The following is a 16997-nucleotide window of genomic DNA, read 5'->3' on the forward strand; positions in this document are numbered from 1 at the left end:
TTGTTTTGTTTCGTTTTGTTTTTCTTTTTCTGCTGTAAGCCATTCCTGTCCTGGTTTCCTGACACTAAAACAACCATTCCTGGCATGGTTTCCTGATGTTTCCCTTCTTCCTTCCCTCACAAGCCAGGGAACCTCTGCTTTCAAATCACCTCCCTCTCAGAGGGCTGGAGCTGCTCTGCTATGGAGACAGACTGAGAGTTGGGGTTGTGCAGTCTGCAGAAGAGAAGGCTCCAAGGAGACCTTCTTGTGGCCTTCCAGTATCTGAAAGGGGCTCCAAGAAAGCTGGGGAGGGACTTTTGAGGGTGTCAGGGAGTGGCAGGACTGGGGGAATGGAACAAAACTAGAAGTGGGGAGATTCAGATTGGGTATTAGGAAGAAATTCTTCCCCATGAGGGTGGTGAGAGACTGGCACAGGTTGCCCAGGGAGGAGGTGGAAGCCTCATCCCTGGAGGTTTTTGCAGCCAGGCTGGATGTGGCTGTGAGCAACCTGCTGTGGTGTGAGGTGTCCCTGCCCATGGCAGGGGGTTGGAACTGGCTGAGCCTTGAGGTCCTTTCCAACCCTAACGATTCTATGATTCTGTGATTATTTCTCTCTTGCCCGGTAGGGTTGGAGAGGACGGACAGCCACACCAAGACAACCCGAGATGCGATTCCTTACAATAAATTAAGATTGAAAAAGGGGAAGACGGCGGCAGGTGAGGCGCAGGAAACGCGCGGCTGGTGCCAAGAGGGAAATCCCGGGATTCCCGCCTCCCGCCGGGCCCGCAGCCTCCTCCCTGCACCGCCAGGCGGCGCCGTTATGCCTGGCGCGGCTCAGCGGCCGCTTCAAAGCGGGCGGGCGGCGGTTAATGGCGGCTGCCTGACTGCGGGGCGCACCCGCCCTCACCCCACCTTCCTCCTCCGCCTCCGCCTCCTCCGCCCCCACCGCGCCGCAGAAAAGCCCGGGAGCGGCTCCCGCTGTCCACACTCCGTCTCTGCGGCAGGGTGCAAGACCATGCTTGAGGCGAGGGCTCTGCCCCGCAGCGGCTCCACGGGGTAGCGTGGGCCGCCCTGTGCCGGCGAGAGGCTGGAGCGGAGGGTAAGGCGTGCGGCGAGCCGGGCGCTGGAAGAAAGGCTGTGAGCGGGAGATTAATGAGGGTCGAGGTGCGGCGGCGAAAGGCGGTGCCCAGCTCCTTCTAGCCGGGGGTCAGCAGCTCTTTTCGCATATGGCTGAACCCTGCGGCTCCCCGCCCCGGGTGGCAGCTCCCCCGGCGGGCTCCGGGCCTCTTCCCCGGGCCGGTGGCTGCGCCCCGGGGCACGGCTGGCTCCGGTCCCCTCTGCAGCCCGCCCCGCCGGGTGCTCTCTTGGCCCTTCGGGGATGTTTGTGGGCGAGGTGGAAGAGCGCTGGGTCCATGAGGTGGTACCTGGGTATAGGAAGGGTATGGTAGGGCACAGACTGCTGGGCATGGACGGAAAGGGAGTTCTAGCCCACAGCCGTGCTGTGGTTTCCACGAATGAGGTAAAAAAAAAAAGCTTCCTGGGGCGCAGTTGAATGCCATGGAGGCCGGCAGCCCCTCTTCCAGGGTGTGAAAGCAATGGATAAAAGGCTGTGTGGATTCTATGATTGTGTGATGGTGTTCTGGGATGCAAGCGAGCTGGGTGCTTTGGGGAGGAATTGGTTGGTTTGGGCTGCAGGCTGGAAAACACAGAACTAGGATTCGTGGGGTTTGTGTTTTCATCTTCTTTTTTGTGTCTTCCCTCACTGCTCTGAAGAGATGCTGCTGTTGACTTCGGTGAGGTGTTAGAAGAACCCCTAAGTGTGATGAGGTTGGCCTGCCCTGCACCCAGATCCTCCATGTCCTTTTAAATCAAGGATATCTTGTTCCTGAAAAGTCAGGCCCTCTATTGCTCTGCTTTTATTGCCTCTAGAGAGCTGGGGAAGGGAGTGCCAGTGGGGCAGGCTGCTGGAGGAAGCATGGAATGGGTAGGAAAAGACCTTTAGGAAAGATACAAACTGTTTTGAGTTCTCACTGTGTTCTTGGAAATACTGATATTTCTACCCTGGAACACATTATTCTCTCCTCTACCCCAAGTTTGAATGGTGATTTGGAAGGAGATCTGTTTATTTATATTGTTCCCAGTCTAGCCAAACATTGTTTACACTGGAAATGGATTGCTTCGTTTCACGTTTGCTTATCAGTGCTGACCCAGGAGTGGCTCCAGCTGAAGTTAGTCTGCTCCTGCTTGCTGGCCCTTCTGGAAGTGTTTAAAAGAACAGGCTGGATGAGGCTTGGAGCAACCTCGGCTAGTGGGAGGTGTCTGTGCCCATGGCAGGGTGGTTGGAGCGAGGTGATCTTGAAGGTGCCCTCCAAATCAAGCCATTCTGTGAGTCTCTCATGAAGTTGCAGCCAAGGGGTGGGAATGGTAAGGGTGTGTGGGGATGTGTTGTGCTGAGGGACAGGTTTGTGCCCTTAAAGAAACTGCTCTGTTTATACTTAGGTGGGGACTTTAGTGTGGGAGAAGTTGAGACATTGTCTCCTGGTAATGTAGAACATCATTATTTGGTATCTGTCTCTGTTGCCATTCAACAACACATGGACAGGCTGGAGAGGTGGGCAGAGAGGAACCTCATAAAGTTCAACAAGGGCAAGTGTAGAATTCTGCACATGGGGAGGAACAAACCCTTGCAGTAGGAGAGGTGAGGGGTCATCTGCTGGGAGGCAGCTCTATGGAGAGCAAGCTCCCCATGAGGCAGCAATGTGCCCTTGTGGCCAAGAAGGTCAATGGTCTCCTGGGGTGTATGAAGAAGAGTGTGGCCAGCAGGTCAAGGGAGGTTCTCCTGGCCATTTACTGTGTCCTGGTGAGGCCACATCTGTAATACTTTGTCCAGTTCTAGGCTCCCCAATTCAAGAGGGACAGGGAACTACTGGAGAGAGTCCAACAGAGAGCCATTAGGGTGATGAGAGGATTGGAGCATCTGTTATGAGGAGAAGCTGAGAGATCTGGGGCTGTTTAGCCATGAGGAGGGCAGCCTGAGAGGGGAATCTGAGCAGTGCTGATCAAGAGCTAAAGAGTGGGGATCAACAGGATGTGGCTGGGCTCTTGCTAGTGGTGTCCAGTGATAGGACAAGGGGCAATAGGCACAAACTGGAACCCAGGAGATTTCCCTTGAACTTAGGAGAATGTTCTTTCTTTTTGAGAGTGATAGAACCCTGGAGCAGGCTGCCCAGAGAGGTTGTAGAGTCTCCTTTGCTGGAGATTTTCAAAACCCACCTGGACATGTTCCTGTGCAACCTGCTGTAGGTGACCCTCTTTCAGTAAGGGGGCTGGACTGGATGATCTGCAGAGGTCCCTTCCAGCCCCCACCATCCTGTGATTCTATGGAATGCCCAACAGAAGCAGGATCAAGTGAGAACAGAGTGGTGATGATGATGGTGAAAATCTTTGCTTTTGCTGAGGAGCTGTTTAAAACAGGCAGGATTTGGTTGTGTTTTTTTCTCCTGAGCATGAGAATTTATTCCTTCACCCCCTCTTTTCTGGGGCCATCATGTCTCAGCATCCTCTTGTGCAATCTTTATATTGTTCCTGAGGAGGAGAAACCATCTGGGATCGAAATACAATGAGGGCTGTTTGCAGCCTTATATAAATACCCTGGATGAGACATCCTTTAGCTAAGACAAAGGCTCCATTTCCCCTCCGTTCTCAATTACCCTGATTCCTCTTCTAGGAGCTGTTAGATCTAATCATGTGTTTAGCAGAAGCTGTTAGACCCAATCATGTGTTTATCAGCTGCAGGTTTTTGCCCTTGAAGCACCTTCACTTACAGCCTGGATTTTGCATGTTTCACTATTTTAAGGCAATAATTTTGAGTGGAAAAAAACCCAACCCACCCAACCATATAGTTGTTGAACTGATTTTTGTTTCTAACATTTATTTCTTCACCCCCACAAACCCCAGTACTGCATTCCAAGTCTTTGTCATATTTTCTGTGTGGTTTTGATTTTTGAAATTTATTTATGTATTTATTTAATTTATTATAGCCTCTGACAACTTCCCTTTCAGTTAAGCCAAGGACAAGGCTGCTGTCTCAGCCGTGAGTTTTGGCTGCAGTTGCCCATCCTGGGGTTATGAATGGCTTCAGTGTATCTGCTCTATTCACAAGAACATTCTCATAGGCTGGCAAAAAGTGGTGTTTACCCTCCCCACTGCTGATTCAGGCAAAAAAAAAATACCCAAAACAAAACAGCTCTGCTCATCCTGCACACACAGACCCTGCCTATCCCAGACACCTGATGCAGCAGGGGACTTGGAATCTCTTCTATTTCTCACTGTTTCCTGTAGAGGAGTTTAAGATTTGGGCAGTTCAGTTAGTGCATGGTTTGAGGAGGTTTGCTTTTAACTGTGGTTCCTTTTGTATCTTGAGTGACAAAAATGAAATGGAAAAATCATAGAATCCTGCGATGGCTCAGGTTGGAAGGGACCTTTAACTATTCCAACCTCCCACCAGCCCAGGTTGCTCAAGGCCTTGTCCAACCTGGCCTTGAACACCTCCAGGGAGAGGGCATCCACAGCCTCCCTGGGCAACCTGTCTCCCCACCCTCACTGGCAAGGATTTCTTCCTCATCTCCAGTCTTAGTCTCCGTCTCCTCTCTCCCAGCTCAAAGCCATTGTCTCTCATCCTGTAACTCCCAGCCCTTGTCAGAAGTCCCTCCCCAGCTCTCCTGTAGCCCCCTTCAGGTAGTGGAAGGCTGCTCTAAGGTCTCTCTGGAGCTTTCTCTTCTCCAGGCTGAACAGCCCCAACTCTCCCAGCCTGTCCCCATAATGGAGATGCCTCAGCCCTCTGACCATCTCCATGGCCTCCTCTGGACCCCTTCTCACAGTACCATTCTCTTACTGAGGTTGCAACCATATGATGAGCATTTCCTTGCTCCCCTCATGATAAATAGAACTACCAGGCACATGGAGTCACTCTCCAAACAGAGGAGCAGAGAAAAAGGACACTTAGAGCATCCCCACCAGAAATGGCACCATCAGCAAACAGTCAGGCTGTTTGAAAAGCCAACCTTGTACCAGCACTGCCAGCTCCAGCAGTCACCCACTGCAGAGGCAGAAAAAAACCTGTCAGCGTTTCTGAGCTGCTGTGATGATGAGACAGAGAAATTGGTACCATCTCTGTGCAGCAGGCAGCCAGGGGATTGAGGGCATTCACAGCAGCCCACTCCCAGCCATCAGGAGTGAAAACCAGAAATTACTAAGGTGATCTTTTCATTTGGTCTCCTTCAAAAGGTCCACAAAGATATTAGGGGAGTAGAACATCTCTTCTGTGAGGAAGCTTTTGACAAGGGCTTGTGGTGACAGGACAAGAGGGAATGGAAGGAAGCTGGAAGAGGGGAGATTTACCCTGGAGATCAGGAAGAAATTCTTCCCCATGAGGGTGGGGAGACACTGGCACAGGTTGCCCAGGGAGGTTGTGGATTCCCCCTTCCTGAAGGTGTTCAAGGCCAAGTTGAAAGAGCAACCTGGGCTAGTGGGAGGTGTCCCTGCCCATGGCAGGGGGGTTGGAACTGAATGATCTTTAAGGTCCCTTCCAACCCAAAACATTCTCTGATGATTTCATTCTCACAGCAGCATTCCCATCTTTTCACTCAAAGAGCAGTGAGTGGCAGCATGTGGCATTAAAATGCTCTGCTGTGAGCTTCCAGCTTCCTCTGTGACAGTTTAATGCAACTACAGATTTAATACAACTACTGGAACAGGTTTCCCAGGGAGGTGGTTGAGACCCCATCCCTGGACATATTCAAGATTATGCTGGAGAAGGCTCTGAGCAACTTGATCTAGTGGAGGATGTCCCTGCTGACTGCAGGGAGATTGGACTGGATGACCTTTGGAGGTCCCTTCCAACCCAAAGTGTTTTGTGTTGAATAGAAATTACTTACGATTAAGAAATGAACTAAAGAAGGGCAAGAGAGGGGATTCTGCCCTTTGGCTCTCCTCTGCTCAGTCCTCACCTCCAATCCTGCCTCCAGCTCTGCTGTCTGCAGCATCAGAAGGACACAGAGCTGGTGGAGAGAGTCCAGAGGAGGCCACAAAGATGAGCCAAGGGCTGGAGCAGCTCTGCTGTGAGCACAGGCTGAGGGAGCTGGGGGTGTGCAGCCTGGAGAGGAGAAGGCTCCAGGGGCACTGTGTTGGTGTGAGCTGAAATTCCCCTCCCACCGACAATAACCAGGCTAGCCCAGTCTGGAAGCAAATGAAGGCTGTATTTATAAGCAGAGTCTAAAATCTACAATGAAATGCAATGAATATGTACAAATATACAAAATTCACAACATTTACAAATATATACAATCAACAGAAAAAGCACAATCGATCTCCCTTTGCTTCCCCCCAAGGGGACCCTCCCAAAGGGGCCTCTCTCTCCCAGGAGCTTCCCCCCAGACCCCTCTGGACAGAGAAGCAGAGTTTGTTAAGCAGAAAGTTGTTAACTTAGCTGCCAAGGTCAGTGTGTGTTATCTTCAGCCAGAAGAGAAGAAGAAACAGCAGCCAGACAGCCCAGCAACTGCCCCCACTGCCGAATGCAGAATGTGCAGAATGCCTACTTTGTTTTGGGTAATAGTTCTTAAACATTTCTATCTATCCAATGGAAGTGTTTAGAACAATCGTTATTTTGCTTTCTTACACCCAATAGTGACTTATTTACATTCTTTCACTTTCTCTGTTCTGAACTTTGCAAGGAAAAATTAAAGAGACAGTTTCAAACCACCACAGGCACCTTAGAGCTGCCTGCCAGGACCTGAAGGGATCCTGCAGGAAGGCTGCAGAGAGACTTTTGCTGAGGGTGTCTGAAACAGGCCAAGGGGGAATGGTTTGAAGCTGAGGCAGAGCAGGGTTAGACTGGAGCTGAGGAAGAAGTTCTTCAGTCCCAGGGTGGTGAGACTCTGGCACAGGCTGCCCAGGGAGGCTGTGGCTGCCTCCTGCCTGGGGATGTTCAAGGCCAGGCTGGATGAGACCTTGAGCAGCTGAGTCTAGCTGAGAAGTGTCCCTGGGCATGGCAGGGGGGTTGGAGGAGATGAGCTCTGAGGTCCTTTCACCCCTAAGCCATTCTGGATTTTACTGGCTCAGTTTGCTTCTGAATCAATGTAGATACTGTTCCTATTTTTTGACCCTCTCTCAAATTAGTCTGTGACTTCCTCTGGATTTTTTTGTCAGGCTTTTTGAATATGGAAGAAGAGCAAATGTTTAGTTTTTAGCCTCAAATAGCTTTCTAAGGAAAAAAAGAAAGAGGCTCTTTAGCTTTCAGAAATGATTATATGAAGAACATATTATTCTACTCTGCTGATGTGAATTCCTTTGTTGAAAGAATTTCTTTTAATTCTTGGGGTTTTTTTCTTCATTTTTTGGCTTGTAAGGGCAAGCTTTTACCCACCAGGAGCTCTTAGGTGTTGTCTTCTCTAACAATTGTGCCCTGAATCTGGAGCGTGTCACTTGATAGGACCCCAAGTGAAACAAGTCAGTGTTATTTCTGCATTTCTCATCTCTCTTTGTCTCCCATCCTCTGTGTGACCCTTTCAGTTAACTGCTCATTTTTGCACACTGGTGTCCATTGAACACATCTTACAGTCCCCTGTTTGTTTCTTCATGCCTTTGTGATTTGGTGTTCTACCACCATCTTCCTTCACAACTATAATGTGCTTCTTATCATGCCCTTGGAGCCTAGAGGAGAAAACACCTCCACATGACCTTCATTAGTCTAAAGATGGCCTAGGGTGGAAGAGACCTCAGAGGTCATCTACTCCAACCTCCTTGCCAGGAACAAGGATGCCTCTCAACCAGACTTGGGAGAGGGACTTTTAGTTTTGTGCTTTGTCTGCTCCTACTTGTGTGTGTGGCTTTCTAGCAAAGATCACAGAATCAGAGTTGTTTGGGTCGGAAAAGGCCTCTGAGATCATTCAGTCCAACCAGCAACTCAGTACCACCATGGCCCCAAGTTCCATGGCCACATGTTTCTGGAACACCTCCAGGAATGGGATTCCACCACCTCCCTGGGCAGCCTGTTCCAGTCCCTGACCACTCTTGCAGTCAAGAGACTTTGTCCTAATCTCCAACCTAAACCTTCCCTGGTGTGATTTTAGGCCATTTCCATGTTACTAGGGAGAAGAGGCCAACCCCCATCTGGCTCCAACCTCCTTATAAGGAAGGGAGCTGTAGAAACCAACAGGTCTCCTCTCAACCTCCTTTTCTCTAGGCTAAACTAGCCCAGGTCCCTCAGCTGCTCCTCCCCAGCCCTGTCCTCCAGCTTTGCTATAGTGATGACAGCCCTGAGCTGCAGCTGCAAAGCTGGGAGAGGTACAACAGCTAAGGTCTCTGGGCTGCAGTGTTCATGTCCTGGCTCAGATGAGCTGTTGGTGCCCATTGAATCTTCAGGTTTGCTTTCAGCTGATCCTCAGGACCAGACTTGGAAGTGTTGAAGACCAGGCTGGAGGAGGCTTTGAGCAACCTGGGCTAGTGGGAGCCCATTGCAGGGGGTTTGAAACTAGGTGATCTTGAAGGTCCCTTCCAATTCAAACCATCCTATGATTCTAGGACTTGGAGCCTGCTGGGCTCTGGCTTGCTCCTAAGGCAAGCTGGGGTCTCAGATGGTTTGTTTTGCTTTGTCTTGTGATGTGACAGTCTCCAGCCTTGGGACAGGTCATGAGTGCTGTGCAGGGCTTGCCCTGGGTAGTGCTGCTGACCCTTGGCCCTGGCCATGCTGTTGTTGGCTTCAGGATGTCTGTTTGGTTGTGCCCTGTACTTTGGATCCCTGTAGCTCCAGGGGAGCTATTCTGCACAGCATGGGATTGTTTTCCTCTCTGCTGCAGTTTCTCACCTCTGCTGGTTGCCTGAACAAAAGCTGCTGGAGCTTGTCATCATGCATTGAATTGTGGCTGTCCCTGGGCATCAGCAGTGGGGGGTCTTCAGAAGATGCAACCTCCCACATTTGTCTCCTTTCTTCCCTCATCTGATGTCCTATTGCGGCAGCAGCACAGCCCAGGGACTTTGCACCTTGAATGTTGGGTTCAGGTTTGGGCTTCTCACTCCAAGAAGTACATTGAGGAGCTGGAGCAGGACCAGAGAATGGCAACCAAGCTGGGGAAGGGTCTGGAGAAGAGGGCTGGGGAGGAGCAGCTGAGGGAACTGTGGGTGTTTAGTGTGGAGAAGAGGAAGAGGAGCTCCTGTGGGGCCTGCCCTGGGTGGTCTTGCTCTGGCAGGGCAGTTGGACTGGATGATCTTCAGAGGTCCCTTCCAACCTCTACCACTCTGGGCTTACATCATGGTGTGCTTAGGGAGTCTTAATGCCAAATTGACTCTAATGGAGGTGGCTCCTACCATGGGACCTCCAGTGATGGGAAGTGTGCAGGGAGCAGGACAGATTGCCTGCTTTTCCTGGAATAAAAATTCTCTCCAGAGGCTGCTCTTGTGTTTCTTTAAAACAACAGCTACTGTTCACCATCATGCTACAAGAAACCTCCTCCACTTTCATTTCTTTCTTCCCACTCAGCAGCCATTCAGAGGCCACTGAAAGAAGGAAATGAGGAGATTTTGAAACAGGGATATTTTGCATAAATTAAATACTTGCTGATTTTCATACAATCAGAGAATCATTTTGGTTGGAAAAGACCTTTCAGCTCAACCAGTCCAACCATCCTCTTAACTCTAGCAAGTCTGGGGCTAAACCATGGCCCTCAGCAACACATCTCTGCCTCTTTCAAACACCTCCAGGGAGGGGGATTTAATCAGCCCATGGCAAAGATCACCTTTGCCTGGGCAATGCCACATAAGCAAAGCAGGCAAGTGCAAAAAGAGTGGCTTCAGGGCAAGGGCAATGTTGGACATCTGATGGTGTATCTTAAAGGTTCCCTCCTGTACTAGAAGGTCAGTGTTGTCCTAATATGCATAGAGTATGGCCAACAGGTTGAGGGAGGTTCTTCTCTCCCTCTGCTCTGCTCACATGAGGCCACAGCTGGAATACTGTGGCCAGTTCTGGGCTCCCCACTTCAAGAGGGGAAGGGAACGCTTAGGGAGACTCTGTCAAAGGGGCACAAAGCTGCTGAGGGGCCTGGGGCATCTCTGTGCTGAGGAGAGGCTGAGAGCCCTGGGGTGGTTTAGCCTGGAGAAGAGCAGCCCCAGAGGGATCTGAGCAATGCTCAGCAAGAGCTAAAGGGTGGGGGGCAAGAGGATGTGGCTGGGCTCTCCTCTGTGGTGTCCAGGGAGAGCACAAGGGGCAGTGGGTGCAAACTGGAATCCAAGAGAATTCACTTGAACTGAAGGAGGAAGCTTTTTGCTGTGAGGGATCCATCAGCCCCAGAGCAGGCTGCCTGGAGGCATGGTAGAATCTCCTCCTCTGGAGACATTCTAAACCCACCTGCACATGGTCCTGTGCAGCCTGCTCTAGCTGACCCTGCTTTGGCAGGGAGGTTTGAGTTGATCTCCAGGGGTCCCTTCCAAGCCTCACTGTTCTGTGATGCTCTCTGGCTAAAGACTGTACAAAATGCAGCTCTCCTTCTGTTAACCTCTGTCCCTCTGTCTTGCATTGTGCAGATGTTTTACAGCCTGAAATGAGTTGCCCTTTGTGTTTCTCCTCACTCAGTCTCTTTTGAGTGCTTGAGGACTGCAGGGATGTGAATCTAGGGCACTAAAAGTTAAAATTTCCTTCATAAAATAATACAGCCTGGGTTTTCTTTTGTTTTTTCTTTTCTCCCTCCCAGTCATGTACTTGGTCTGTTTCACTGTTTCAAAGTGTCTGAGATCCTAGAATGGCTCAGGCTAGAAGGGACACCTCAGAGATCATGTCCTCCAACCCCCCTTCCATGCCCAGGGACACCTCTCAGCTGCTCAAGGTCTCATCCAACCTGGCCTTGAACATCTCCAGGCAGGAGGCAGCCACAGCCTCCCTGGGCAGCCTGTGCCAGAGTCTCACCTCTGTTGTGCTGAAGAACCTTTTCCTCAGCTCCAGTCTAACCCTGCTCTGCCTCAGCTTCAAACCATTCCCCCTTGGCCTGTTCCTAGACACCCTCAGCAAAAGTCTCTCTGCAACCTTCCTGCAGGATTTCTTCAGCTATTGGAAGGCAGCTCTGAGGTCCCCCTGGAGTCTTCTCTTCTCCAGGCTGCACACCCCCAGCTCCCTCAGCCTGTGCTCACAGCAGAGCTGCTCCAGCCCTTGGAGCATTCTTCTGGCCTCCTCTGGACTCACTCCAGGTGTTTAAAGGGCATGGAGATGTGGTGCTGAGGGCTGTGGTTTAGCTCCAGTCTTGGCAGAGTTAGAGGATGGTTGGACTGGATCTTAAAGGTCTTTTGCAACCAAAACCATTCCATGATTCTGGATCTCCTGGGTGCTTCTCTGTCCACTGAGCTGTAGAGTTAAGCTCTGCTGAAGTGTTTCAAGGTGGAGCTCTGGGTCCAACCTGCCTGCCACAAGGATCCCAGGACTGGGGTTTGTGTGGCACGTAAGGACCTTGCCAGCAGAAATGCCCTTTGCCAAGTGCTTGGTGTCCCTGGCTGCTGTGGGAGCCCTGGTTGCTGAGGGATCTCCTATTCCCCTTTTCTGTAGGGGTGGCAGGGTGGGGGTGTATGGAATGCAGCCTCCTGACAAGGCCCAGGAGGGGACATCACACCTTGTCACCTCCACAAGTCAAGGTGAGAATCCAAATGCCTTCTTGTGCTCACAAGCTGCCAAGCTTCATCCTCTTTGCTCTGTGTCCTTGAGCTTTTGTCCTTGGATGCTGTAGCTGCTGGCTGTGAGCTGCATCATCAGCTCTGACAGGATGAGGTGGAGGGAGATGAGTTTCAGGGCCATTCATGCCTCCTAGCTACTCTTGGCTGACACAAAAACCAGCTGAGCCATGGGCTGGCACACAGAGAGCAGATCCCACAGCCTTGCCTTTCTGCAGCTCTCCCTGCTCCTGGGCTGGGCCTGCCACAGGTCTCCTAATCCTGCCTGTCAGCTCCTCCTGGCTCTGGACAATGGAGCTGTCTTGTTGGGCAAACCATCATGGCCTGTTAGCAGAAGCTGACTGCAGGATAACAACAAGGAGATGCCTGCTGGGAATCGGGATGCCTCAGGGCTAGAGCAGGATCACCTAGAGAAGGTCACACAGGAACACATCCAGGTGGGTTTTGTGTGTCTCCAGAGATGGAGACTCTACCACCCCTCTGGGCAGCCTTAAATTAGAGAAGTTCCTCCTCATCTGTAGATGGAACTTCTGCTGCTCCACCCTGTGCCCCTTACCCCTTGTCCTGTCCCTGGGCACCACTGAACACAGCCTGGTGCCATCCTCCTAACACCCATCCTTGAAATATTGATCAGCATTGATCAGATCCCCCTCAGGCTGCTCTTTTCCAGGCTAAACAGCCCCAGGGCTCTCAGCCTGTCCTCATCAGAGATGTTCCAGGCTCCTCAACATCTCTGTAGTCCTTTGCTGTGCCCTCTTCAGTAGTTCCCTGTCCTTGAACTGGGGAGCCCAGAGCTGGCCACAGTATTGCAGGTGTGGCCTCACAAGGGCAGAGTACAGGGCAGTGGAGTTTAATTTGAGACAGAAGCTTAAAACAACCAAACAAACCCCCTTGATGCTGCTCTTTACCAGTGTCTCATTCCCAGATGCTAAGAAAGAAGCAGTCACCATGAATATTTACTTTCTTTTTGATGAGTAGACCCAAAAGTAGCTCTGCTCCATGTAGAGCTTAAGCTAGCAGCTGGATATCTCCAAGGAAATGTCATAGAATCATAGAATCAGTCAGGGTTGGAAGGGACCACAAGGATCAGCCAGTTCCAACCCCCCTGCTATGGGCAGGGACACCTCACACTAGAGCAGGCTGGCCAGAGCCTCATCCAGCCTGGCTGCAAACACCTCCAGGGATGGAGCCTCAACCACCTCCCTGCACAACCCATTCCAGGCTCTCACCACTCTCATGGGGAAGAACTTCTTCCTCACACCCAGTCTGCATCTCCCCACTTCCAGCTTTATTCCATTCCCCCCAGTCCTGTCACTACCTGACACCCTCAAAAGTCCCTCCCCAGATTTCTTGGAGCCCCCTTTCAAATATTGAAAGGCCACAAGAAGGTCACCTCAGAGCCTTCTCTTCTCCAGACTGAACAGCCCCAACTCTCTCAGTCTGTCTCCAGAGCAGAGCAGCTCCAGCCCTCTGCTCATCCTGGTGGCCCTTCTCTGGACACCTTCCAGCATGTCCAGATCCCTCTTGTAACAGAGGCTCCAGAACTGGATGCAGTACTCCAGGTGTGGTCTCAGCAGAGCTGAGCAGAGGGGGAGAATCACCTCCCTTGCCCTGCTGGCCACACTTCTCCTGATGCAGCCCAGGCTCTGCTTGGCTTTCTGGGCTGCAAGTGCACACTGACTGCTCCTGTTGAGCTTCTCATCCCCCAGCACCCCCAAGTCCCTCTCCTCAGGGCTGCTCTCCAGCCAGTCCCTGCCCAGCCTGGATTTGTGCTTGGCATTGCCTCCACCCAGCTGCAGGACCCTGCCCTTGGTCTTGTTGAACCTCCTGAGGATGGCTTGTGCCCAGCTCTGCAGCCTGTCCAGGTCCCTCTGGATGGATCCCTTCCCTCCAGCCTGTCTGCTGCACCACACAGCTTGGTGCCATCAGCAACCTTGCTGAGGGTGCCCTCAATGCCTCTGTCCATGGCACCAACAAAGATGTTGAACAAGACTGTCAGGGAGAAGGGATTGGAATGTTCAGTTTGGAGAAGGGGAGACTTGGAATAGGAGGTAAATCTGTGAGGTCCCTCTGTGGTGAGGATAAGTGAATGTTTGGGGCTGGATGAGACAGGAGGAGAATGAAACACTGCTGGTAAGCAGAGAAAGGCATAACAGAATGGTTTGGTTTGGAAGGGACCTCGAAAGGTCATCTAGTCCAACCCCCACTGCAGTAAGCACTCAACTAGACCAGGATCCCTCCTGCCTTGGAATAAAGGAAGAGGCCCTCAGGAGAAGGCAGTGCTGGAGAAGCACTTAGTGAACTGCTGAGTGAGGTGCTGGCAAGAAGATTTTAAGAGGAAGAAAGATGGTCAGGAGATGGCTGTAGTTGCATGAAGCTGATGCAATGACTCAAGTGTTGGCCATGATGAGCTCTGTGCTAAGCAGGAAGGGCTGGCAGAAAAGCTGGAAAACATCTGTGGCAGAGCTGGAGGAAAGGAGCTTGCAGGCAGTGTAAGGAGAAGGGGCCAAGCACCTCAGCTGCCTGCAGGAGATCCTAGGCCTAACTTCCTTTCACTGCCCTGTTACTTTTTATGTTCCTCCACCTCCCATGCACTGATTGCATCAGGTTGGAAGGGACCCTCAAAGGTCATCTTGTCTAAACTCCCTGCAGTCAGCAGGGACACCTCCAACTGGAGCAGACTGCCCAGGGCCACATGAGTCTGACCTTGAATGTCTTTGGGGATAGGGCCTCAAGCACATTCTTGGGCAACCTGTTGCAGTATTTCAGCACCCTTATTGTGCAGAACTTCCTCCTGATGTCCAACCTAAATCTGCTCTGCTTCAGTTTCAAACCATTGCCTCTTGTCCTGTCACCACAGGCCCTTCTGAACAGCCCCTCCCACCCCTTCCTGTAGGTCCCCTTCAGATTCTGAAATCTGAGCTTCTTCACCTAAAGGTTGCCTGAGCTGTGAGGACATTCCTGTAACTGCTGCTTTTTTTTTTTCCTACTAGAAGTGTGTTTTGCATACTCAGCATGGGTGAAGCCACCCTGTGAGTCCTGGATTCAGGTGTGGGGCCCTCACTCCAAGAAGGACACTGAGAGGCTGGAGCAGGTCCAGAGAAGGGCAATGAAGCTGGGGAAGGGTCTGGAGAAGAGGTGTGATGAGGAGCGGCTGAGGGAGCTGGGGGTGTTTAGGCTGGAGGAAAGGAGGCTGAAGGGAGACCTCATTGTTCTCTACAGCTCCTGAGAGGAGGCTGCAGGCAGGTGGGGGTTGGGCTCTTCTCCATACTAACAAGTGACAGGAGGGCAGGAAATGGTCTCAAGTTGCATCAGGGGAGGTTTAGGTTGGACATCAGAAGAAACTTGTTGACTGGAAGGGTTCTCCAAGCCTGGCACAGGCTGCCCAGGGAGGTGGCTGAATGCCCATCCCAGGAGGTGTTTGGAAGAGGCAGAGATGTGGTGCTGAGGGCCATGGCTCAGCCCCAGCCTTGGCAAAGTTAGAGAATGGTTGGACTGGATGAGCTTGAAGGGCTTTTCCAACAAATACTCCAGATGTGGCCTCACCAGAGCAGAGTAGAGAGGGAGGAGAACCTTGCTTGACCTGCTGGCCGCATTCTTCTTCATGCACCCCAGGACACCATTTGCCTTATTGTCCACAAGGACACATGGCTGGCACATGGCTTGCTCAAGTCCCTTGACCTTGTGGTGGCTACAATTTGTGATCCTGCAGACCTTGTTCTCCTGTTGTTCTGCATCATGGGGGCTGCAGCTGTGTAAGATGATGGGAAAACACTTGTGGTGTGGTTTGGTTTTTGTTGGTTTTGGTCCTTTTGGCTTTGGGCTTTTGGCCCTTTCGGTTGGGGATTTTTGGTTGGGTTTTTTCCCAGCCTTTGAAATCCATCACATTAAAAAAAAATAAACCAACAACAAAACAAACAAAACTCAATCTCTTGTGTGATGGAGCTTGGACTAGGAGACCCTTAAAGGTCCCTTCCAACATAACCAATTCTGGGATTCTGTGGGATTCATCTCCCCAAGCTGCTAAGAACCATCTGAGGCAGCTAGTGCAGAGAGCAGAAGAGGTTAAGAAGGGAATGTTGGGCTGTCTTCAGGAAGAGCATTTGTGCCACCACACCATTCCAGAAGGCCCTTGGCAGCCTGGAGCTGTTAGTTCCGGTTTGGAACCATCCATCTCCATCATGTCTGACCCTTGCTGCTTGTTCCTCAGGCTTGGCTGACTCTACCTTCAGCCAAATTCCTGGGCTGGTTAGTGCTTTCTCATGGGATCCCTGGGAGTGACAAAGGAGAGATTGTTGTGGCCTTTACTGTCTTGACAACACTTGGCTTGGGCACAGGCAGATGCAGTTTGCAGGCTTGCAGAGGACTCCTGTGCCAAGAGGAGCTGTGGAGGAAATAAATAGAGGAGTTAAAAAAAGCAGTGCTTGAGAGATGGATTTTATAGGCTTGGGAATTGCTGTTGGACTCCCCCTTAAAAATCAAACCCACAAAGCCCAAAGGGCTGCAGAGGAGAGGATTTGGCCAAGTTTGGGTTTAGTTCCAGAGGCCTAGGGTGGAAAGGGTTGGTTGGTGGAAAGGGTTGGGTCCTCAACCATTTCAGTATAGGAAAGCAGAACTCCACAAGCACAGAATGGTAGGGGATGAAAGGGACCTCTGGAAACCTCCCTGCCAAGAAAAGGTCACACAGGAATACATCCAGGTGGGTTTAGAATGTGTTCAGAGGTGGAAACTCCACCACCTTTCTGGGTTTCAGGGCTGTGGCACTCTCAAATTAAAGTTCTAGGTGCAGCCCCCCTGGACTCAGGACTGGTGAGGCCTTGAGTCCTGAGTTCAGTTTTGGGTCCCTCACTCCAAGAAGGACATTGAGGGTCTGGGGCAGGTCCAGAGAAGGGCAACAAAGCTGGGGAAGGGTCTGGAGACGAGGACTGGGGAGGAGCAGCTGAGGGAGCTGGGGGTGTTTAGTGTGGAGAAGAGGAGGCTGAGGGGAGACCTCAGTGCTGCCTACAGCTCCCTGAGAGGAGGATGGAGCCAGGTGGATGTTGGTCTCTTCTGACTAAGAACAGGTGATAGGACAAGAGGAAATGGACCTAAGTTGCCCAGGGAAGGTTTAGGTTGGAGATGAAAAGGAACTTCCTGACTGGAAGGGTTCTCAAAGCCTGGCCCAGGCTGCCCAGGGAGGTGGCTGAATCCTCATCGCTGGAAGTGTTTCAGAGCTGCAGAGACATGGTGCTGAGGGCCATGGCTTAGCCCCAGCCTTGGTAGAGTTAAAGAATGCTTGGGCTGGGTGATCTTCAACATCAGTGGATCACTGA

This window comes from Indicator indicator, chromosome 9, assembly GCF_027791375.1.
Source record: "Indicator indicator isolate 239-I01 chromosome 9, UM_Iind_1.1, whole genome shotgun sequence".
Classification (NCBI taxonomy): domain Eukaryota; kingdom Metazoa; phylum Chordata; class Aves; order Piciformes; family Indicatoridae; genus Indicator; species Indicator indicator.